This window comes from Camelus ferus, chromosome X (genome assembly GCF_009834535.1).
Source record: "Camelus ferus isolate YT-003-E chromosome X, BCGSAC_Cfer_1.0, whole genome shotgun sequence".
Lineage (NCBI taxonomy): Eukaryota > Metazoa > Chordata > Mammalia > Artiodactyla > Camelidae > Camelus > Camelus ferus.
The window spans coordinates 54,855,981-54,881,754 of record NC_045732.1 but is presented as its reverse complement, the minus strand read 5'-3'; positions in this window follow the sequence as shown (position 1 = coordinate 54,881,754).

Here is a 25,774-nt window from a genome sequence, read left to right as displayed (position 1 = left end):
AGCTAGCACAATTTTGTTTCTATGCTTGAAAAGGCTTCTACTTATGGATTGACCGATGTATGTTTTATATTAATAATAACCCATCAATTAGATAATTACAGTTCAATTGCAAATATTTAAAATGTGTCAAAACCTTTTATAAAAAGTTAGTCTCAGAGAAAGTGTCATCTATTAGTTTCATGTGTAATAATACTCTTTTCTCAATTAGATTATAGACTTTATTAAGCCACGGATGTGGCTGAGGTAACACTAGACTAGGATTTTCTATGATCTAGCTTAGCCGCGGATTACCTACATAATGTTTAGTGAAGTAGTCTGTTTGAGCCTCAGTTTCCTCATTTTAGAAGCAGATGCAATAATACTACAGTGTAGTAGCTCTTTCTAAATTAGAAGAACATGAGATACAAGTAGCATAATTAAACTTGAGAACTCAGGTTAAACATAGGGTCAGAGTCCAGGACAAGTTACTTGAACATTTTATGCTCATTGTCCTCACTGTAAAATTGGGATAGTACATATCACTTAGAGCTGAAATATATCATGTCTTTCTGTTTAACAGCAAAGACTTTGGAACATGGGTTCACAGCCTGACTCTCATTCATCGTGTTACCTTGGTTAATTACATAACTTCTCTGTGGCTTATTGATAAAATAGATATAATAGTGCCTAACTCCTAGGGTTGTTGTGAGGCTTTAATGAATTTGTGCATGTAAAACTAGTTAATTAGTATTAGTTAATTAGTACTAGTGAATTGGTACTAATAAATTTGTATATGTAAAATGCTTGGAACGGTTCCTGACTGTGCTATATAGAGCTTAGCTATTATCAGTAAAGGGGGATAACAATAGTGAATAGGATTAGATGTATTAAATGCATATGATTTGTGTAGCACAGTGCTTAACATTCAATATCAGATGCTAATATTATTTTTACATTAATGGACTTTGAAAGGTTAAAAATGCTAAATAAGTTTAATTTATTATACTTTTATTATTTATTATAATATACACAGCATATAGTGAGTATTTGATTGACAAAAATTTACAAAATGCATCAATAATAATGCAGTTAAGTCCCTGAGAAGTAGTTATGATATTTCACTTGACTTTTATTGGATGGTGTTTAAAAATATTAAAAACTAAAGCTGGATGAGAAATATGATTCTTTATACCTTCAAGGCTGGTTAATGCAATTCTTGTAAGATTGCTAATATTATTTCATTAGAATAGAATGATATTGGGTTAGGGGAGAATTAACGTAGTGTTATTAAGTTCAAATCCAGTGAAAAAAATTGTCTTAAGGATTTTCTTCCTTTCCTCATAAAAGGTAGTATACTTTTATTAGCACCCTATCAACACACTGCTTTATAAGAGAATCTCATAAATTAATTTCTCACATTACTTAGTCCTTTCGAATAGAATCGCTTTTCTAACTAGAAATCAGAGAGTTTTTCTCAGAGAATATAAAGAATCAAATGAATGTTTTCCTCTGATTGTTCAAATAAAATATTGCATAGTTACTACGGCTGAATTAATGACATGAGGATAAATGTGCGTGACAACCAGGGCAACCTCTGGATAACACTTAGTGTTATTAAATGCTCTCAAATATGTACTATACTTAATTTTTATTAGATTCATTAGTCTACCCTACTTAAAACATACAACATGGAAAAGTCAGTTTTATATAGGACAAATTTCAAGACTTGTGTGGAAATAGCATATTAAAATAGGAAATAATAATCATACATTTGATATATATACTATTTCAAATACTCTTTGAAAAGTCATTGGAGTTTATTGAGGCATAAAATTTCTCGTTATAATTTTAGAGGTAAGCTTTCTTAAAAATATTTGGGGACAAATTCCTAGTTTTCATTTCATGCTTTGAGTTGTAGCTAAAAGGCTCTGTGGAAAATGACTAATAAGAAAAATATCTATGAGATGATAATAGTTCCTTTATCATAATAAACATACATTAATAAAATGGCTTAGGAAATGGACAATTCTAATGATTTAGTGTGATAAAGTAAATGTGACTAACAAGGTAAATGTCAAGTATTTATTAAAAATTATGGAGCTTTTATAATAAGTTTGAGAGGAGAAAGATAAATTTAATGTTTATACAGTTAGGCTTGGGTACTTCTTTTTACAGTACTAATAATGGGGGAAAAGTTTATGAGCAATCTCTACTCAGCCATTCCAGAATCATGGGAGCTAAATTCAACATGCTGCTTCCTAGGCCACAATAACTGTATTTGCTAATAATTCTTTGATTTTCTTTCTTTTAAGATAACAAGATAAAATAGATAAGTAAAGAGCTGATGTGCCTAATTTTAAAAAGTGAATTGAAAATCTGGTATTAAGATGACTTTTCTCTGAATTTCTGATGAAATGATCTCAGACCCGAATCTGTTAAAGCTACTGACATTTTGGAAGTGTCATCATGTAATTAATCAAACTGGAAAATAAGCTGGTTTCAAAAGCCAACACATTGAAGCTTACCCTGAGGACGGTTATCCTTTCTACGAGCACCAAGCCGTTGTGCTTCACTTTCCAAGTCAGGATGGTGTCTTTCTTTGTCAGATACAATCTGGTGCTCTTTTTCACTGTCAGACATTATGAGATACTTTCCCCTCTCCTCACCCATTTGAAATCTCTCATTTTCAGATTGTATCAGACACTGTTCCCTCTCTGTCTCCAACATGTGTCTTTCACTTTCAAATTCATTTTTATATCTTTCATTTTCAAGATTTGCTTGATGTTTTTCAGAATCAGACTCTAGCTGATGCTTTTCAAAGTCATCCCAATGTTTTTGAAGGTCATCCTGACATCTTCTAGAGCTACCCTGATGTCCTGAAGACCTGTGTTGATATCTTCTAGATCTGTCCAAGTATCTCCCACAGTCAAAGTCCAACTGTTGTCTTTCAGAGTCAACCCAGCAGCTTTCAGATTCAGATCTGAGGCCAATCCAGAATCTTTCCCAATCAGAGGCCCTTTGGCAACTTTCAGCCTTCATCATGTGTTTCACAGAATCAGAGGCCATACCCAGGCTTTCAGAATTCAAGTCCATAGTGTGTCTTTCAGACCAAGAATCCATCCAGTGCCTCTCAGTGTCAGTGCTCAACTGGAATGTTTTTGCATCCATAAGACATTTCACAGAAGCTGAGGCTAGGCTATATCTTTTTGAATCTGAGTCTGTTGTACACGGTTCAGAGTCAGAGCCCATCATATATCTCTCAGATCTAGTTTTCTCCTGATGTTTTTCTTCCTCCATCAGAAGTATGCCAGATGCAGAAGCTGAGTCAATTCCATCCCTTTCCATGTGTGAATCCACCACATACTTCTTAGAAGCAGAGAGTATCCAGTTTTGTTCAGTCTCCATTAATCTTCTTTCAGATTCCATTAGACGTTTTATAGAATCTGAGGCCATTTGGCATTTTTCTGCCTTCCACAGGTGTTTCACAGATGCTGAAGCCATGGGGTATTTTTCTGAGTCTGAGTCTATCCTAGGTCTTTCATTGTCAGAGTCTGTCATATATTTTTCAGAGTCAGAGTCTGCCAAGCATTTTTCTGAATCTGAGTCCATCCAGTGTTTCAGAGAGTAAAAGTCCAACTGGCGTTGCTCAGCTCCAATTAGGTGTTGCTCTGACTCCATCAGGTCTTCCGCAGAGCCAGAAGCCATCTGAAATTTTTCTGCTTCTAGCAGATGCTTCACAGAATCTGAGCCCATGGGGCATTTTTCTGAGCCCAAGTCTGTTTCCCATAATACTGAGTCAGAGTCTTTTGAGTGTTGTTCTAAGTCAGAGTCCAAACCAATGCCTCTGTCAGAGTCAGAATCAATCACACATCTTTCAGAGCCAGAATCCAACAGCGGAGTATCAGTTTCAATTATTGTTAGGTCTTGGAAACTTTTATAGTCAAAAGAACTGGCTGAATTTTCAGAAACTTTTGTATCAGAAACTTCTGTTTCAGATTTGTTTCCTTCATCATGTGGCATCATAACTGCTCCTTCATTACTTAAAGAAAAGACAAACGTGAATACATAAAAATATTCATCAAATGTTAGCACATACATTATTTTTCTGTTGAAAAACCTTCTATAGAAAAATATTATAGAATACATATTTCTATCTATCAAGCTTTGCAAAGCATGAGATATTATTAAGCCTCTGTGAGTAAATTGGAAGAATATCAGTGTAGGCAGATTTTTACGCTCACTTGCAGTTACCTTCACATTAACTGTTTTCCAATGTACCTGAAAGTAATTGCCTGGCTAGGCTACTTCCTTGCAGTGTACTATTTTCTTGTCTCTAACCAATCAATGCATCATTATTTTGAAAATTGAATATTATGTTAAAAATGTAGTAGAAAATAAAAGTAAACTGTTTCTATATTCTATTGTAAGTTAAGATTGTATGTATGTAGACCTGAATATCAGTGAGGCTTACCTTGTAGTGTCGAGCCTTTCTAGAGAAAAATATTCATATCTGTCAGGTACTATTTCATTTGGAAGGGACACATCTTGAAGGGGGAATGTAGTTTCACTTGAGGAGCTAGTTGTAGTTATTGGCTGCAAAGCAAAATAAATCATAAAGTTACAATTTCTCAGTTTCATTTAACATGAAACACAGCACACTTAGGCATTTTGATTGAGGGTAGGGTGTCACTTCTTTATTTGTATCTATGTTTAAGGGAAAGTCATAATGAAAACCTTCTTCAAAGTAAAACTTCAGAATTAATATTTAAGTATAAGGGTAGACATGCTAGACATATTATGAAGTGTCTTCCTAGACTCTGCTTTTCCATGAACTAATGATCATTCCCAAATGCTGCACTGGTACTGTTACCCAGTCTCTCGGATGTAAGTAACTGGCATTTGCCCCAAATTGGGACAGTAAGATTCTTTTTTCTTTAGAGTTAGAATTAGAGTTAGAGTTAGAATTCAGGATAGTTTTTTTTCCTGCTGATTATTTGAAATGAAAACAGGCAATCAGAGACACTATGAAAAAACAAGGTATGTCACATGCCTAGAGAAGTAGAAAAAAGTCAATGTGTAGAGAGTGTAAAGAATAAAATATCCATACAGTAAAGGAAATAGAAACAAGAGATCATAGCCTCTAGAGAAACAGATGGACATATTTCTACCTGGGTTCCTGATTCCAGTTCCTACTAACTATTAACTCTACTTCATGTCTTTGAGTTCTCTAAGGTAATAGTGATCCTTTACTTAATATTCTTACCAACCTGCCTTTTTTGTTCAGGCCAATATGAGTGATATTTTGTTTCTTTCAATAAAAAGGACCTTCATAAAACACCAAAATTGCTGTCAATATTTTATCGTTAACCGCCAAGTGGAACATGCATAACAAGTGAGGCTTCTAGGTGAAAAAGGAGTCCAAGAATAGGAAAGAATGATCAAAATACATTTTATCTGTATAAATAAATTTATTCCATCTTCACTGAAACCTGAGCAAAAAAATAATAGACTTATACTGTAACATGTTATTTAGGTACTATATGAGAAAAAAAAATTCCATGAGTTTTAACATACTCTAGAATTGATTATAAAAAGTTTTGGAGTCTCCTGTCTCAGAAGATAACTTTGAGGCTCAAATAAGACAATTTCCAAGAAAAAAACTCACTGTGAAAAATGTTAAATGTATAAAATATAAATTATTGACAGATAATAAAGAGAAAGGTAATGTTGATTTCCATGGCAAACAAACATGAGAAATATTGAAACATCCACATCCTAGGGGAGGTATATAGCAAGTAATTTTCATGTGCTTCTAAACATTGATATAAAAGTACAAATACTCAGGACTTCTTTAACTCCTATTCTCAGATCATAGTAATTCCTTTTCTATTATGGTTGCTCTGTCACTAGTTTTTATCATTTTGAGTTAAGACAAAAAGTAAAGGATGAGGGAAAGTACAAGCAAATTTTATTCAACTAGACATTATCTACATTTAATCAAATAATATCTGCTTTCATAAATTGGTAAGTAATATCCTTTCATGTATTTGATTTATCGGGATCCTCTGGACTCCTGAGGAACTATACAGTTAATGTTTCTACTCTTTCCAAAAGAACCTAGGGCAGCTCCATATCCTACTACATCAAGGAAAAAATCTAACAGAAAATACAGTAAGTATAGAATTCACATTGGTTATTTAGGATTGGCATACTGCCTGAAGCTCTGGAGACTTTGATTATATCAAAGCTTTATGTCTGACTTTTGGAATGCTAAATGAATTATCTCCTTAGCAGGAATACCTTCAAGGATGTTATAGACTACCAGACAGTTTAAGTTTTCTTATTAATAGCATCACTTTCCAGAGGTAACACTTTTGAAATAAATATATTTTTGCAAGCTATTAAACTTCAATTAACATCAGAAGAGGGAAAATGATATAAATAAATTAATTAGAACTCTGTAAATGCTAATCTCTTAGTATATAAGAGTATGCTTTCATGAGAACTGTAGTTCTGTACAGTACTGATAATTTATTATTTAGAGAAAAAAATTGCTGTGAAAATAAAATTCAAATAGATTGTTAAATATTTCTCCAACTAATGAATATGTAAAAGATTGTTCCCCATTTCTAGATAGTTGTTCCTTTTTTCTAAAGAATTGACTGACAGTTTTAAACTGTACACTAAACTGATTTGCAGTTAAGTCTGTAAAGCTCTGTCCAAAGGTGTTTTTTTTTTGGCCAAAGGTTTATCCCTATCTCTCCTTTATTTATATCTGCTATCTTAACTGCATCTTATATAGAACTAAGTTGTTAAATTTCAAAATCTTAAACAATTATTTCAGTCTTTAAGATGAGGAAATTCATTAGATAGATTATTTCCTGATCTGATGACACTGGTGCCACAGCCACACACTTATAATATACAATTGAATCTTAACTAGCCATTGATCTGAAAGAAATAGACTTGTGGGGTTTCGAGACCTCAGAGGCTGACAGATGACATTGAATGAACTTCTAGGTTCACGGGAAATATGAAGATAACAAAAATGTTCCGTTAATGGCATATATTATACTTTATAGAAAGATTTCTTTGCCAAAATCTGTTTTTAGTTAAGAATTATCATTGTTAACCTTAATGCAATTATATGGAAAAAATCATAGCATGTGATTTGCAAAGTTTTAAGGATTTTAGGGCTTACGGAATTTAAGGGAAGTAGGAAGAAAGAGTGGCAAAGAGCCCCTTTATTTTCTAAAGGAAGTAAGGCCCACTATTCATGGAATTTGACTCTTCAATGGTCCTCCTTTTTGTAAACTGTCTCCGTCATTGTACACTGTACATTTCGCTAGAGGTTTACTTTGGGAAAGCATAACTACTAAGAATTCCCATTTACAATTTAATGTCAAAGAAAGAAACTAGAATATCCAAGTATTTTCAACAAGCACCTAAGTAAGTACAGTACAGTTTAAGATAAAATGAGCTAGCTGAGGCACTGGCAAACTATGCCCTGAGGGCCAAATCTAGCCCACCATCTGTTTTTGTATGGCCTAAGAGCAAAAGAAAATTTTCACATTTTAAAAGTGTAAAGAAGTAAAATGTAAAGTCTATTAGCCCATCAGTGAGAAGCTTCTTTAACAGTTGAGAACATTGTCTTCTTAAACTGTAAGGCATCAAATTAGTAAGGACTCCCCTTCAAAACCACTATAGGTAAATGTTTCACCTATTTCATAGAGACAGAGAAAGTTAAGCATAATGAAAAGACAGAGAAACTGGTATCAATGGAAATAGCAGAGAAGACCCCTGAAAAAACAAATAATGAAACAGAAATAAACATTTTACCAAATAAAGAATTCAAAGCATTATTTTTTTAAAATAAGAATGTTAACTGAATTAGGGAAAAGAATAGATGAACACAGAATTTTGACAAGAAATTAGAAAATAACAAAAATACCCAGTCAGACTTAAGACTATAATAACCAAATGAAAAACACAATAGAAGGAATTAACAGCAGACTAGGTGTTACAGAAGAATGCATAAGTGATCTGGAAGATAAAATAATCAAAATTATCCATTCAAAACAACAAAAAGAAAAACAAATTTAAAAAAATCAAAACAGTTTAAGGGACCTCTGAAACATCAACATTTGCATAATGCAGGTTCCAGAATAAGAGAGAGAAAAGGCCAAAAATATGTTTGATGAAATTATGGCTGAAAACTTCCCAAATCTGAAAAAGGATATAGATATCCAGGTACAGGAAGCACAAAAAGCCCCAAACAAGATGAACCCAAACAGATCCATACCAAGATATAACATAATTAAAACAGCAAAATTAAAGATAATATTCAAAGGCAGCAATAGAGAAACAAAGAGTCATATACAGGGGAATCCCCATAGAACTATCAGCTGATTTTTCTGCAGAAATTTAGAGGCCAGAAGGGAGTGGCATGACATATTCAAAGAGCTGAAAGGAAAAAAAAAAAAAACTGTATCCCAGGACACTCTACTTAGTAAGATTATCATTTAGAATTGAAAGAAAGATGAAGAACTTCTAGAACAAGCAAAAACTAAATAAGTTCATTAATAAAGAGTGAAGCGATATACATGAAGATGTAAAATATGACATCAAAAATGCAACATGTGGAGGAGGGGAGTAAAAATGTAGATTTTTAGAGTGCCAGAACTTAAATTATTACTAATTTGAAACAAGTAGAAATAGTTATGTGTCAACATATATAAACCCATGGTAACCACATATTGAAAGTCTACAATAGATACACAAAAATTAGAGAGAGAGTAACACAAGATACCACTAAAGGAAATCATAAAACCATAAGAGAAGAAACTAAAAGGAGAAAAAAAAAAGAACAGAAAAAAACTACAAAAATAATCAAATAAACAAGTAACAAAATGGCAATTACATACATATCAATAATCACTTTAAATGTCAATGGACTAAGTGTTCTAATCAAAAGACATAGGGTGGCTGATTGGATTAAAAAAAAAAACAAGACCCATCAATATGCAGTTTACAAGAAACTCACTTCAGAGCTAAAGTCACACACAGACTGAAAGTGAGGGAATGGAAAAAGACATTTCATGAAAATGGAAGTGACGATAAAGTAGGGGTAGCCAATACTTATATCAGAAAAAGTAGACTTTGAAACAAGGTCTATAACAAAAGATGAAGAAGAGCATTATATAATGATAAAGGAATCAACATAATAAGAAGATATAGCACTCATTAACATATATGCAACTAACATAAGAGCACCTAACTATATAAAACAGATATTAACAGAAATAAAGAGAAAATGTTACAATAATGCAAAAATAGTAGGGGACTTTAATAACTCATTTACAGAACATTCCATCTAAAAACAGCAGAATATACATTCTTTTCAAGTGTACATGAAATGTTCACGAGGATAAATCACATGGTATGCCACAAAACAAGCCACAACAAACTCAAGAAGATAGAAATTATATGAAGCATTTTTTTTTTTTTACCACAATGATACAGAACTAGAAATCAATTACAGGAAGAAAAATGAGAAAAACAAACGCATGGAGATGAAACATGCTACTAAAAATGCCAATGGATCAATGGAGAAATCAAAGAAGAAATCAGAAAATACCTCAAAACAAATGAAAATGGAAACACAACTTTTCAAAATCTATAGGATGCAGCAAAAATAAAAACCTTCCTCAATACACAAGAAAAATCTCAAACAACCTAACTTACAATCTAAAGGAATTAGTTTAAAAGAACAAACAAAGCCCAAAGTCAGCAGAAAGAAAGCAAAAATAAAGATCAGAGAGAATAAAATGAAGAACCAAAAAAAAAAAAAAAAACCAAACAAAGAAAAAAAATCAATGAAACTGAGAGACTTTTTTTGAAAAAGTAAACAAAATTGATGAAGTCAGGCTCATTAGCCGGATTCAGCAAGAAGAGACAGGAACTAAATAATCAAAATTTTTAAAATAAATGAGGAGAAATAAAAACCAACAACACAGAGATACCAAAAATTCGTAAAAGAATACTATGAACAGTTATATACTCACAAATCCATAACCTAGAATAAATGGACAAATTTCTAGAGTTATACAACTTGCCAAGACTGAATCAAGGAAAAAATTGAACAGACTGATCATAAGAAGTGAAATTGAATGTGTAATAAAAAATATTCCAGCAAACAAATGTCTGGGATCAGAGAGCTTAGCAGAAGAACTCTACCAAACATATAAAGAACAATGACTACCTACAGTAGTCTCGTCAAACTATCCCAAAAAATTGAAGAAGAGTAAACACCCCCAAATTCATTTTATGAGGCCATCATTACTACTCTGCTATCAAAACCAGACAAAAATACTATAAAAAAAGAGAAAATTACAGGGTAATGTCTTTGATGAATACAGATGCAACAATCCTCAAAAATATTAGCAAACTGAATCCAAAAATATATTAAAAAGATCATACACCTTGATCCAGTTGAATTTATTCCAGGGTCACAAGGATAGTTCCACATTTGCAAATCAACCAATGTGATACAACATTAACAAGCTGAAGAATTAAAGTCATGTGATGATCTCAATAAATGGAGAAAAAGCTTTTGACAAAATTAAACATCAATTTGTGATAAAAACTCTCATCAGTTTTGGTACAGAGGAAACATATCTCAGCTTAATAAAGGTCATTTATGACAAACCCACATCATATTAATGGTGAAAGGTTCTCAGCATTTCCTATAAGACCAGGTACAAGAGAAGGATGTCCACTCTTGCCACATTTATTTAAGATATTGGAAGTCTTGGCCACAGGAATCAGACAAGGAAAATAAATGAAAGGCATACAAATTGGAAAGGAAGATGTAAAAGTGTCAGTATTTGCAGATTACATGATAATTTCTATAGAAACCCTAAATTATCCACCAAAAAACTATTAGACTAATAAGTGAATTCAGTAAATTCAGCAGTGAATTCAGCAGGATACAAGACTAATATACAGAGATCCATTGCTTCTCTATACGCTAATAATGAAATATCAGAAAGGGAATTCAAGAAAATAATCCTATTTACAATTGTATCAAAAAGAATCAAGTACCTAGAAATACTTCATCAAGTAAGTGAAAGAACTACATACTCTGAAATCTATAAGACATTTATGAAGGAAATTAAATATGCTACAAGTAAATGGAAAAATATTACATATTCATGGATTGGAAGAATTAGTATTGTTAAAATGTCCATACTACCCAAAGCAATCTACACATTTAATGCAATCTCTACCAAAATATTCATGATACTTTTCATAGACCTAGAACATATAATCCTAAAATTTGTATAGAATCACAAAAGACCCTGAATAGTCAAAGAATTCTTGAGAAAAAAAGAACAAAGGTGAAGGTATCATGCTCCTTGACTTCAGATTATACTACAAAGCTATAGCAATCAAAACAGAATCATACTGGCACAAAAACATACATATAGGTCAGTGGAACAGAATAGACTACCCAGAAATAAACCCATGAACTTATGTTCAGTTAATCTATGACAAAGGAAGGAGGAATATACAATGGGAAAACGATAGTATCTTTAATAAGTGATGCTAGGAATACTGGACAGCTATGTGTAAAAGAATGAAATTAGAACATTTTCTCACATCATATACAAAAATAAAATCAAAATGAATTAAATATCTAAATGTAAGACAAGAAACCATAAAACTCTTCAAAGAAAATCTAGGCAGAACATTCCTTGACATAAACTGTAGCAATATTTTCTTGAATCAGTTTCCCAAGGCAAAGGAAACAAAAGCAAGTATAAACAAATGGGACTTAAGTAAACTAAAATATTTTGCACAGCAATGGAAACCATCAACAAAATGAAAAGACAACCTATTGAATGGGAGAAAATATTTAAATATTTGCAAGTGATACTACTGACAAAGGGTTAATATCCAAAATATATAAACAGCTCATACAACCTAATATAAAATAAATCTGTTTAAAAATTGGACAGAGACATGAATTTTTCTGAAGAAGATATACAGATAGCTAACAGGCCCATGAAAAGATGTTCAATGTTACTAATCATTAGAGAAATGCTAACTGAATCCACAATGAACTATCAGCTCAGAGCTGTCAGAATGGCTATATTCAAGCCTTGTTGGGTCAATCTATTTGAGCAGTATCCTGAAATTTCTGTAGTAAAGATAACTTAAAAATTTAAACTTTCTCCCTTTTCAAGCTGTTAGTTAAGCACAAAACCAATCCATTTATATAAAATGTTTGAAAATTGCACATATCTATGTTCTTTAGTTACTAATCCATGAAAGGAAAACAAAAATTACTTCCAATAAAGCATCTTTGGTATTTGTTTTTCCAATGAATTCCAAATGAGCAATTTTAATGAGGTAATGCAGGTGAGAAATTGTCAAACACAAAATTCTACTCTTTGCAAATAGTCAGTTTTTCTTGGAATGAAATCATTATTCACAGTTTAAATAGCATAAATTCCGATGGAATTAGGAATGAGGTCACACTCGAGAAGTTATAGAAATTGTGTTGCTAGAGAACAGATGCTTCAAGCAGAAAAAGACTTATTAAACTAATTTGACAGGTTTACTCCATTTTCAGCCATATCATATATTGAGTGGACATAGTCTTTGAATCAATTTTATTAGCATAAATAGTAAAGGTAAATCTTTAACCCATAGTGGGAAATCAACTCAAACAATGATAGGAGATCTAAAAAAGTTACATTTAATAACTATTGTCTACAAATATAATTATAATTGTTTTTCTTTTAAGGTCTGAAAGTACTTTGGTGTCAATAATACAACTTGTGAGATGGCTTATATAGAATCTTTTGAGGTCACATGGTAGAATGATTTCTTTTAAGGGTCAGAGAAGTGACACATAATCATTCTTTTCTTCATTTAAAGGGTAAAGAAAAAGTAATGTTAGTCACAACCAGCAGCAACAGGGTAGTAAAACAAAAGGAAACTTCTGCCAAAGTAGCGTCTTAGTGCTTCTTGCATATAAAATGCTCATTAGCCTTACAAAATTACTGAAGGAAAAATGAATGAAACCTGTGGGTTTCATGGACTTGTCTTTGAGCTTTAATTATATTTATCTAAAAGATCGCAGTGCACACAAAGTGAAACGAAAAACTGAGGAAAGTCTCTTTGATACTTCATTTCAGAAAGCACATATGACAGAAGGAAACCTTGTTTCCCTAATTACTCATTTGGATTTTGAAGTGAAGACACAAATAAGTATCTGATAGTCTAAGTACTGATATTCTAAGAAACAGATAGAAAGAAATTTGAGATCTCTGGTTTGTTTCAGGCTAGTTCTGATCAGACAGAGTAAGCTCATGAGTGAAAGGGATGGCTTGGACTGTCCCTGTCTACATAAAAAGAACCAGCTTACCCCTTTAGGATGGAATCTGATAAGCATCTATTAGCTATCACCAGTCTAGTTTGGGAGATGTGATTTGTTGTCAATTAAGCAACATGTGCAACTATATGATAAGAAGAATATGATTAAATTTATCCAGTTGACTACAGAATTTTGCATGAATGAAAAAAGAAATAATTTAATTGAAATTTAAACAAACTTTAATCATATATATTCCTTTTTTTACAGCCTTAATAATTCCTCCTGGGAAAATGTCAGCTTTATTTTTTTAGTCAGTGTTTTCTCATTCTTTCTGTACTTTTCTCTCTTTTCATACTTAAAATCATTGGAATCCACTACATGTTGATAGTCTGTACTTTCTTTTGTAATATAGCTAACTACTTATACAAATTATGATATTCAGCCAAAAGCTCAGCAAAAAGCTGAAAGACAGAAAATGAGTACCAATGCAACTTTTACTTCACCAATACATTCAAGATATTTAACTAAATCATGGGACATGGTGATGAGTGCTTTTCCTTATAAAGTAAAGCTATTTCCCCTCTTTTTCATTGGTGAACTTCTGGACATTCTCTTTGAGACATTCTTGTTGCTTCTCTCTCCCACGATTGTACTACAAATTAATATAGAAGCAAAAAACTTCTTTATTGTCAATCACCTGTCACAGAATTTGAAGCATAATTTATTAATTGATTTCATAGAATGCATAAATTTAATAGCCACTGTATGGAAGTTAACTTTTTTGTTTTAAAAACACAGTCATTTTACACAAAATAGTTATGAAATTTCAGTGACACAGGGTTTATTAAATTGGCTAATATCTGGCTAAAATTTCAGCATCTAAATTTCCTGTGAAATAGATATGAGAGTGAAAATGTTTGAGAAGGAATGTTGAGACATTCTACTGATCTTTCATTAATAGTCAAAAATGTTGTATACTATAAGACATCTCTCGGTATGGGAAAGAGAAACATTTTTCATGTTGAAGAATGCCATTATTTCAATTGAATCATACTAAAGTTGCTTGATAGAAGCATTTTTCTAATTGTGATACTCATAAAATTCTTAATAGATGATGGATACTTTCTTATTCAATGTGCTGATTAAGCAGATTTCAGGCCCACTAAAATATTTTGGAATAGTGTTAGGCAGCTTGTTAATTAATATCCCCCTAGAGCACAATGCACACACACAAATGCTAATAAACTGTAAATTCATTGAGTATACACTGTAATAAAAGTGTAACCAATGTTAGTACATGATACACTAATGTTTTGTTGGTAATAGAAGTACTTACAGATAGTGTGAATAGTTATGCCTCTTTGTTCTCTCATCTCCCAAATTTATCCCACTTATGAAATAGTGCAAAAGACAATATGGAAAAGAAATCAGATATCAACAATCCTTTACAGATGTAGCAGAATTTACAGTATGCAGACTACTGTCATTTATACAATCTCCACCTAAGTTGCAGGGAGTGTCTAATTATGCTCATGTTTTTAACAGATGAGGAAAATTTCCAGTCTAATTTACTTTAACTCTATAAATATAAATAATCATCATCCATAAGCTGCCTGTAAAATTCTTAGCTCAAATTGCTTAGGGGTGAAGGGGGCCTGATAAGTCGGATTCTCCCAAGGCTAGATAGCTAAAAACAATTGTTTTTTTGTATCTTCTATTCACAAATTTATATCTCATAAAACCTGGGGCTTGTCATATTTTAGCTTCTGTGTTAGAGAGAAAGTAAAAATGTAAGACTTAACACCAGCATTTTAAAAACAATTATTTGGATGCTGCTCAGTGAAAAAAATATCTAAGTATGCAAATCTATTAGATCGACAATTTTCATTCTTTGCAAATATCTCATAATCAAAGGCCATGTTTACAGTATTTTAAGCATGCCAAGAAGAAATAGACAACTTTTTATTCTTACAGAGAAAATTTTAGAATTCAGGTGATCCTCTGATTTAATATGATTCTGTTAAAAAGAAATGATAAATAATTTAAACACTGATAAGTCATTCTAAACCAAATGTGTTAATGGAACCCTATTAAAATTGAAGACGACTATAATGTCCAGAACTACACAGCTGAATACTATGGAAGAACAAAATTTAAAAATACTCTTAGCGGGCAGGTTAATTTATTATGAATTATAGCACTAAAATATCTTTGGGGAAACAGAAGTTATTATCATAATCTGAAAATCTTATCTGACAACTGGTATGTCATGCAAATGATAGCATATTAAACATTAACAATTTTATGTAGCTTTTAGCTACTGTAGATCATGCTTTTTAAGAATCTTGTCTTATTTGAATTTCCCAAAGTATACATTCAGTAATTTCTGTTGCAAAATATGGACTAAGGTACTTCTTCCTTTAGTGAGAGTAACATTAAAATCATCTTAATGAAACAGAAAAGTCAGTCTAGGTAATTTAAATTTCTGCCTTTGTGAATGAGCCTCAAGCAAAATAGAACCTCCGAAGCATGCAAGTGTTAGAAAAAAAGAAAGTACTAACCTTGATGTACAGAAATAATGTTTCTTGTTCACCATTAGTAGAATGTGAGGTTTGAACTGTTTTCAAAAGTGGGAGGTTTACCATGAGCCATTTTGTATTCTTAACTCTTGCTTTCTGAAGACAATTAAAACTACTTGGATACTTATGCAACAAGGTGATAATCATCCCTACAATAGCAATCATATTACAATATATAAATGTATCAAAGGGGTCGGGGGGATGGGAAGGGAAAGACTGGGATTTCAAAATTTGTAGATACTGACAGGCATATGCAAAATAGCTAAACAAGATTAGACTGTATAGCACAGGGAAATATATACAGTGGTAGCTCACAGTGAAAAAGAATGTGACAATGAATATATGAGTGTTAATGTATAACTTAAAAATTGTGCTCTACACTGGAATTTGACACAACATTGTAAAATGACTATAATTCGATGAAAATGTTAAAAAAATTAACGTGTTGTACACCTTAAATTTACAAAATGTTATATGTCAAATATATTTCTATAAAAAAATACTTGGATAACGTACAATTTATTGTCACGATACAAGTGAAAGTAGCTGGCCCAAATAAGAAAGGATACAGGAAATTTCACTGTATTGAATGCTTCTGTTTGTTCAGTTCTAAGCTAAAATAATTTGGGAAGTGCTAAAACCTGGCTCTCTGGCTATTGAATAGACAAACCCTTATTTCTTGAAGCAGATAAGCATGTCAAGAGTAGAAACAACAACAATAATAACAGAAAGGGGCAAAAAGCACTGATTTCCAAATCATATATATTTCTAAAGATAGGACATGTGTAAATTTAATCCCTAGATAAAAGAATATTGGCAGACAGAAGTGTCTTAATGTCTAGATCTAGAAAAGGGGATTACCTGATTATTTTCAGAAGGAAAATTCAACTCTCACAAGGAAGAAATTGTTCTGGAATTCTTCTATTCAAAGAAAAACTTACAATTAAGTAAAAATCATATTTAGATGTAAAGGAATTTTAGTAAAGTTATTTTATTGTTTTTGTCCAAACTGTTGAGACATTTGAAACTGTATCTGACATGAACTACTCATTCCCATACCATTCGATAAAATGTAATGAGTTGTCTTTCCCACATTTTTCAGTGATTGAGAGTTCAGAAATATGATAAGTAGAGTTATACAGTATTCTAAACTACTTCTATATCAAAATGAACCTTTAGCCTTGGTAATCTTATAGCACAAAACTTTCTCTCAGGTTTAAAATATGAACAAATGGAGATCAGTATTATACCCTTTATTATCTTTATTGAATCTTTTCATATATTTACTTCCCCCTCTATTCATAGGGTCCTATGTTATGCATGCATATTTAAAGATGTCCAATAGTTCCCTCAGGTCTCTAGGTAGCACGCTGAAATATGACAGCTAGCTTTTAAATATTCATGGATTTTCACAGGAAACCTCTATAAATAATTTATCAGATTCTCGGAGGTGGGGGGATGCCTCAATATATTCAACCTTAATTAAAAAACCGAATGGCTAAAAAGTGACTGGAGAAAATCTCAACTGAATCTATGTAGTTAATAATTTGACACAAAAGAGTCTACATCACAAGGAGATTAAGAATCTAGGGGTCATACCTGCTTTCTCTGACTCCATTGTTGTGCTGTCTGTTGTCCATTTCCCATAATGTAACTCAACTGACATTTCTAAAGTGCAAATCAGACATTTCCCTGATTAAAATCCTTCAATTATATCCCATTCCCTTTATTTTAAATTTAAAAAAAATTAATGGAGATACTAAGGATTGAACCCAGGACCTTGTGCATGCTAAGCATGTGCTCTACCATTGAGCTATACTTACCACCCCCATTCCCTTTAAAATAAATACCAAACTTCTTAAAATGTGAAATATAAGGCTTTTGATAATCTGCCTCCTTCTTGTCTATTCCTTTAATCTCACTTTTTTCCACCCATATGTCCCCACCCAGTCCCACTTCAAACCAATCTTTGCCTGGATAACTCATCCTTTAGATCTCATCTTAGGTATTACTTCCTCAAGGTCTTTACCTCTGACACCCTCAAACTAGATCAGATTCTTCTGTTATACTACCTAATATGAGTCTGTACTTTTCCTTCAGTACATGTACCTATATTGCAATTATTTATTGTCTGCCACCCCCAGTGAGAAAGGGTATTCCATAACGGTATGGATATTATCATATTCACTGGAGTACCTCTAATACCTAGCCTAGTGTCTGGAAGTAATAGATTCTCAGTAAATATTTGGAAATGAATCAGTGAACCTTGTGTTCCAGTCATACTGAAGTAATTAGCTTCTCAGACAAGCCCCCCCCCCATACACACACACACACACACAAATTTCTCTCCCTTCACACATGCTGCCTTGCTTACTCCTTCTTATCCTTCAAGACCAATCTCTGTCTGTCATCTTTCTTGGGAAATATTTTCTGATCCCCTTAGTTATAGTATAAACAAAAATGTTTCACATTCTATGTTCAATGTCTTTCTTTATATCCAAGAATGACAAAACGCTGGATTGTTACTTAAGAACTTAAAATTGAAAACTACATTAGCTACAATATAAAAACAGGTAAATAAAATATGGAGCAATAATAATAATAATAGCTGCCATTTATTTTATGCTTACTACCCTATGAGTCAAAGCTTGATATTTTCCAGCATATGTAGTAAGGGACTAAGAGTGCATATTCTGGAACCAGACTGCCTTAATACCTTAATAACTAGCTGTGTGAACTTAGACTACTCATTTAATCTCTCTGTACCTTTGCTTTCTCATTTGTAAAATGGGGATAGAAATGGCACCTATCTCTTAAAGCTATTAAGAAGATTATCAAGTAAGTATTTGTAAAGTGCTTAGAACATCGGCACATAGTAAACACAATATAGGTGTTTTTAAAATAAATTATCAACCTTTTACAAAGAAACAGACCAGTTACAAAATTGTAGAGAAACACTAACTTAAGATTCTAGATTAGCCAAAAATACATTTTCTAGAAATGGTGGAATATTATCAAAAACTAAGAAAAGTAACTCAAGTTCTTAGTGAATATAAATTCACAAAACAGTACAAATCATTTTGAGGGCAGGTCAAAATTCCAGAAACACAGAAAATTATCAAATAGAAGGCCAGTCTGATATTATTTAAAAACACAGTAATTTATTTCAACCCTAATCTTGGTAAAATCAAAATGTCTCTTTATATTAGATAGCTGTAATGAGAAACTCACCTTGGGAATTTTCTTTAGCTTAAATACAGAATTTTTCTTTTCTTTCTCTCTCTCTCTCTTTTTTTTTTTTTTGGTATGAATACATTTCAGAGTATTGATAAAATTCTAAATGTTTTTTGATGGTTGTTTTTCAATTAAGAATACCAAATGAGAATTTCACAAATTGATCCATGTGGATTCCATCAGTATCTATTGGAAGGGAACTCATTCTTTGGAAAAGTCTATGATTAATGCTGAGATAAACTATCCCCAATTTTCATTTTCAGCACTCACCCTTCATCCCATTGCTTTACTCACTTCACTCTGTTACCCTATACCACACTGGCAGTTTGTGTGTGTCCAATGGGGATTACATGCCAGATGGCCTGGAACCAAGTGCTACATTTTAATGTTCAGCACATTTCTAGCTGACTAATAAATATGAAACACTTTAGATACCTACTGTGAGACACTCAATTATTTTTAAGCATACATCATAAATTTTTTATGAATATGTATTGATGATTCCTGCTGAATATATTCTAAAGCAGTTTTTAGTAAGTGATGAGCCAGTTGTGAACATGAAGACCTGCCTGTGAGCAGGAGGAAATACTTCCATATTAAAATTATAGTGCTTAAGACACTGTGCTCAATTAATCATTGATAAGCTCAAACTTGTCCGGCAGGTATATGGCTTCATATTTTGTTAGGATACACACCCATAAGCAGTAGTCTCATTGGTTATTTGTTCACTCATTCAGCAACTATTTATTAATCGTTGATTATGTACTTTGCACTATTTTAAGCATTGGAATGATAATGGTACACAAAAACAGACATAGTTCCTGCATTTGAGCAGCTTGCAGTTAGTCCAGTGGGAGAAACAGGTATTAATCAAGAAAATTAACAAATATGAAGATTATTATCAGTTTCCTTTCAGTATTCCCTTCATAGCTTCTTTGTCTAATTCTCCTCTGACATTAAGGGAATCTTATGTTCATGTTCTTTTTCCCATTGTCCTTAGAGTCCAATAACCAGGCTTATGAGAATAGCATTCTTCTTAACCACACAAAATCATTTTGTGTATTATTTTCTTGAAGTTCTGTATTTAAATTTGTGAGAATGGTAGTATTTATGTGCCTCCGTTGATTTAATGTAGCCACTTTAACATAGTTAAAATACCCAGTTCCCTAAGAGGCCCAAACTAAATTATATTATTTGAAAATTCCGAACATTAAGTCAGTCTGTTAAAAGAGGCAGGGGGAGCTCAAAAATGCCATAAAAACAACTGCTCTAAGAGGTATTGTGTAGTGGGAAGAATGTAGACTATGGAACCAACTAGATCTGAGTTAGAATTCAACTGTAGCCACTTATGAGGTATGCGATCTTAGCCAAATGATTAAATGTCTTTGAGTGTCAATTTCTTTATTTGCAAGCTGTGGTTAAGATTACTTCCATCTCACAGGATTGTAATGAGAACAGTATCTGGCTCATATTTGGCATTCAGCAAGTGTTAGTTTAATTTACTTTTGCCCATTTGTTTAAGTTGGTTCTGACTATATATTTAGACTATTTAGGGCAAACAAATGAAGTACTCAAATTATTGCTAATAATAGTTTATTACTGATATGTATCTTTTCTTGGTTTCATTTGTCTTACCTCCCAAATGTAAATTTCTTTTAAAGGACTATTTTTTTGTTTTGTTTTCCTGATGAAGAAAATTTTAATCAGTAAAAAGGTAAATCATATTAGACAATTTCTATTTTCCTTTAAACTGTAACTTTGGCATTTATTATGATCTGTATTTATGTAAATTATGCTCAATAATTTGAGGATCTATTTTAGTAACATGCTTGATAGATTAAACCAGAGATATACCTCCTACAAAAATATCATCCAAGTACTAAGGAATTGCAAATTCATTTAAAAGATTATCCATCCGTATGACTTGCTTAAATTTAAAAAATCTTCATTTGAGACTTAATTTCAGATCAAATCATCTCATTCAAAATTTTTTTCTAAAATAATGAATTCAACTTCAACTTAGAAATAGAGGGGCTTTGGGGACAGAATCACTATAAACATTTATATAAAAATATCTCAATGATAGAATTTGAAGTATATTTCCTTATGATATTGTAAATGCATATGGATACTTATTCAAGAAAAATATGCCATAAATAGATGTCTTCACTGGCCTTACCTTAAACTGTTTAAATATGAGTTTTTGAATTTAGTCAACTAGGTTTAAACCCTCTATAAATTCAGTTATCTAATGGAAACAATTCTTGTCAGCAACTAGATATAACTGGGGAGGGGCAGAGTAGAAGTTGTTTTGAATATCATAAATAACAACAAGTGTTTGGCTTTTAATTTACACTGAGGGTACTATTTTCATAAGTTACCAAGAAGACAAGTTTAAAAGAAAGTGCCATAGATTAAGGAAAAGGATAAGATGGATAGACTTCCTCCTGACTGTAAAGCCTTGCCCCATTCTCTCCATCTAAATCTTTTAAATCCAGACTAAATCTCACTCCATGAAGAAATCTCAGATTAACAGTTTTCTTTCTTTTGAATTTCTACACTTTACTTTTTTGTGTGCACTAATTTTTTGGACTTGATCATCTATTGCCTGATGTTAGTTTCTTGTGATTCTAATCTCATTTCAAAACTTGTTAGTTTTGGCTGGTATGATCTTTTAAAAATACTTATATTTGAATTCAGTTAGGAAGCCTATGCTTCCTGCACCTTTCAAAACCACTTTATATATATATATGGCCTGCTTCAATCACTTTAGATACCTTCCTGGACACTGAAGTTATCTGATTAAAATCCCTGAGTTTAAGTTTTGATTTCTACCCATAAGGTACTAGGAAGGGAAACCCATAATTTTTACTCTCAATTTTTAAGTCAATGCCTTCAAATAATACCCCAAACTAAGGAAGAGACCCCATATTTAGCTATTGGGAGAATAAGTGGAAGAATAGATGAAGACAAAGATAAGGAAATAACAGATGTTTTATCTCTAATATTTTGTTTCTTTAGTTATCGATTTGCTGACAAATTCCTAAGCCATAAATTTAATATCTCTGAGTGATAAAAAGTGTTTTCTGTATATCAGTTAACTAATCTATATCAAGCTTGAGGTTATTAGTTTGTAAAATTTACAGTGTGATTTTTTTTCCCTGCAGACTTAGTGACTATTGATTCATAAGAAGTTGCTGAGCTGAAACAAGCAAATTATTTTTCTTTCCTAGTGGCAATGCCAGCAATTGTAAGGATCAGATTGATTTATGCCAACTCAAAAATTCTGGCAGCAGTAATTGGGGAATATATGTGATTTATGAATGTAACAAAATCCTAATTGATAGACCAGTTTTTTATATTGTTCTTTTCTTATTGGTCATGATTAAACTTACAGTTGCAGTATTAGAAATGTATTTGTACAAAATAGAGAAAAACAAGATATCATTTGCTGTTAAAAAATAAGAATAACTATCAAAAAAGAATAAAACCCTTTAGAATAAATTTAACCAAGGGGGTCAAAGATACGTACAGTGAAAATTATAAAACACTGATGAAAGAATTTGAGGAAGATGAAAATAAATGTAAAGATATTCTATGTTCATGGATTGGAAGAAGTAATATTATTAAAATGTCTATACTGCCCAAAATAATCTACACATACAACACAATCCTTATTAAAATTCCAATGGCAATTTCCACAGAAATAGAAAAAACAATCTTAAAATTCATATAGAACCATTAAAGACTCCATAAGGAATCTTGAGCAAGATGAACAAAGCTAGAAGTATGACACTTCCTGATTTCAAACTATGCTACAAAGCTATAGTAATCAAAACAGTATAGTACTGGCATAAAAACAGTTGTATAGACGAGGAGAACAGATTGAGCTCAGAAATAAATCCATGCATATATGGCCAACTGTTTTCTACAGGGGATCCAAAAATACAAAATAAGGAAAGGATAGTTCAATGAATGGTATTGGGAAAACTGGATATCCTCATACAAAAGAATGAAATTTGGTGACTATCTTATGCTGTACAAAAATATCAACTCAAAATGGATTTAAGACTTAAATGTAAGACCTGAAACTCTAAAACACTTAGGAGAAACATAGGGAGAAAACTTCTCAATATTGTTCTTGCAATAATATTTTGGATATGATACAATATCATAGGCAACAAAAACAAATTAAGCAAGAAGAATTACATCAAACTGAAAAGTTTCTGCACAGGAAAAGAAACAATCACTAAAACAAAAAGGCAACATAGTTAATGGGAGAAAATATTTGCAAACCATATACCTGATAAGGGGTTAATATCTAATAATATAAGTAACTCATAAAATTCAATAGCAAAAAACTAAATAATCCAATTTAAAGATGGGCATAGGATCTGAATAGACATTTTCCCCAAGAAGACATACAAATGACCAACAGGTATATGATATAATATTGTAAGCTATAGGCACTATGCTGGATAGTGGATTGTCAGAATTTATGTATTTATCATGTATAACTTAAACATAAGTTTATACAATCTACTATCCAGCATAGTGCCTATAGCTTACAATACTGTATTTTATACTTAAGATTTTCTAAAAGGTTCAACCTTACATTAAGCATTCTTAACACACATATAACAATAATAATAAATTACAAATTTATTATAATAATAAATTATAATAATAATAAAGGGGGCAAGTGGATACTTTGAGAGGTGATGGATAGTCTAAAGTTTTGATGGTGGTGATGATTTTATCATTAATAAGGGTGTAGATGTATCCCCAAAGTCAGCAACTTGTGTACATTAAATATGTACAGCTTTTGACATGTAAACCATACCTTAATAATGTGGTTTTAAAACAAAATAAAACAAAAAGACAACATGGGAAATTAGGCATAGAGTATATGGAAGTGCCTTGTACTGTCTCCAAACTTTTCTGTAAATCTTAAATATTCTAAAATAGATTATGCTAAAAAATGAAAAATGTAAGAAACCATAGAAAATACTCTTTGTTGTCAGAGATGTGAATGTAAATTTTGTAAGTCTGAAATATATTGTGGTGATTTATATAATCTAAATTAAAATATTAAACTATGCTGAAATTCTCTGCATTTCCCACAATAGTTAGGACAGAGTACCACTCACAGAACTCTAGACTTTTAGAATGGAAGGAACTCTGGACAAGATCCTCACTTTCTATAGCAGCTACTCAATAAATATCTATTGATTGATTTTGTCATATAAGAGGAAAGACAACTGAAAGCTGCAAGATTTAACACAGGCCTACAAATGTCTGATGCAAAGGATTACTGGTAGAGACATACAATAACCCTTTAAAGTGAAGAGAAGAAGCTGGGGTGAGATTTTTAGGTAAATTAAGGTATTAAAAAGTAGAAATTTAGAAAGGTACTCATGGAACCAGGCAAGATGCAGCCTCAGAAAAAGACTTGAAAAGACTTTAACTTTCACTTTGGGCTAATTCTTAGGCTCAGAGAAAGCCTTACTAAGTATTGAAGGGCAATCCCAACATGGAGCCAATCTACAAAAATTGGGGGAGGTTGGTTTTTTTTCATTTTGTTTTGCTGTTTTATCTGCTTCTCTGTTTTTGGTATACTTGTTTGTGTGTCTGTGTATGCTTTTTGTTTGTTTGTTTCAGCCCTGGTAGTCAAACTATTAGCTATACTCAGGCTAAAGGAACAGAGACTTCAGGATCACACGTGGCAAAGAACAGTCTTCTCAAAAAATTTGAAAAAGTCTAAAATAGACAGGCTACTATAATCTTCAGATATTAAAAAAAGAAAAACAGCAAAGTCTGGGCAAAGAGGACAATCTGATATCCAGAAATAATACATGATAATACTCAAATGCCCAATTTTCAACAAAAAAGAAAAAGGCATACAAAGAAAAAGGAAAGCACGGCCCATTTAAACAAACAAAGTAAATTTACAGAAACCATTCCTGAGTAAGCATGGGATCATACTTATTAGACAAGGCTTTAAAACAACTGTCTTAAATATGTTCAAACACTAAGGGAAAACATGGACAAAACTAAAGGAAATCAGGAAAATAATATATAAGCAAAACAAGAATCTCAACAAAGAGAAATTATAAAAGGAACAAAATAAATTCTAGAGCTATAAAGTACAATAATGAAAAGTTAAAAAAAATCACTAGAGGTATTTAACAATAGATTTGAGTAGGCAGAAGAAAGAATCAGCAAACTTGAATAGAGGACAATTAATATAATCAAGTGTGAGAAGCAGAAAGAGATAAAGTGAACAGAGCCTAGGGGGTCCTGTGGGACAGCATCAAGCATAACACCATACACATTGTGGGAGTTGCAGAAAGAGAAGAGAGAGGAAAAGAAGCAGAAATCTTTTGAAGAAAAATTTTCAAGCTTAAACAAACAATAGAAAAAGAGATTTCATCATTAGTAGACTCAACCTATTGAAATACTAAAATTCGCACAAAAAGCACTGTTAAGGTAACTGCATAGGTAAGTATATGAGACAATATAAATGCATTTTTGGTTGTAACTCTTTATTTCACCTACATAATTAGAAGGCACCTGTGTAAAGCATTAGTCTTTAGTC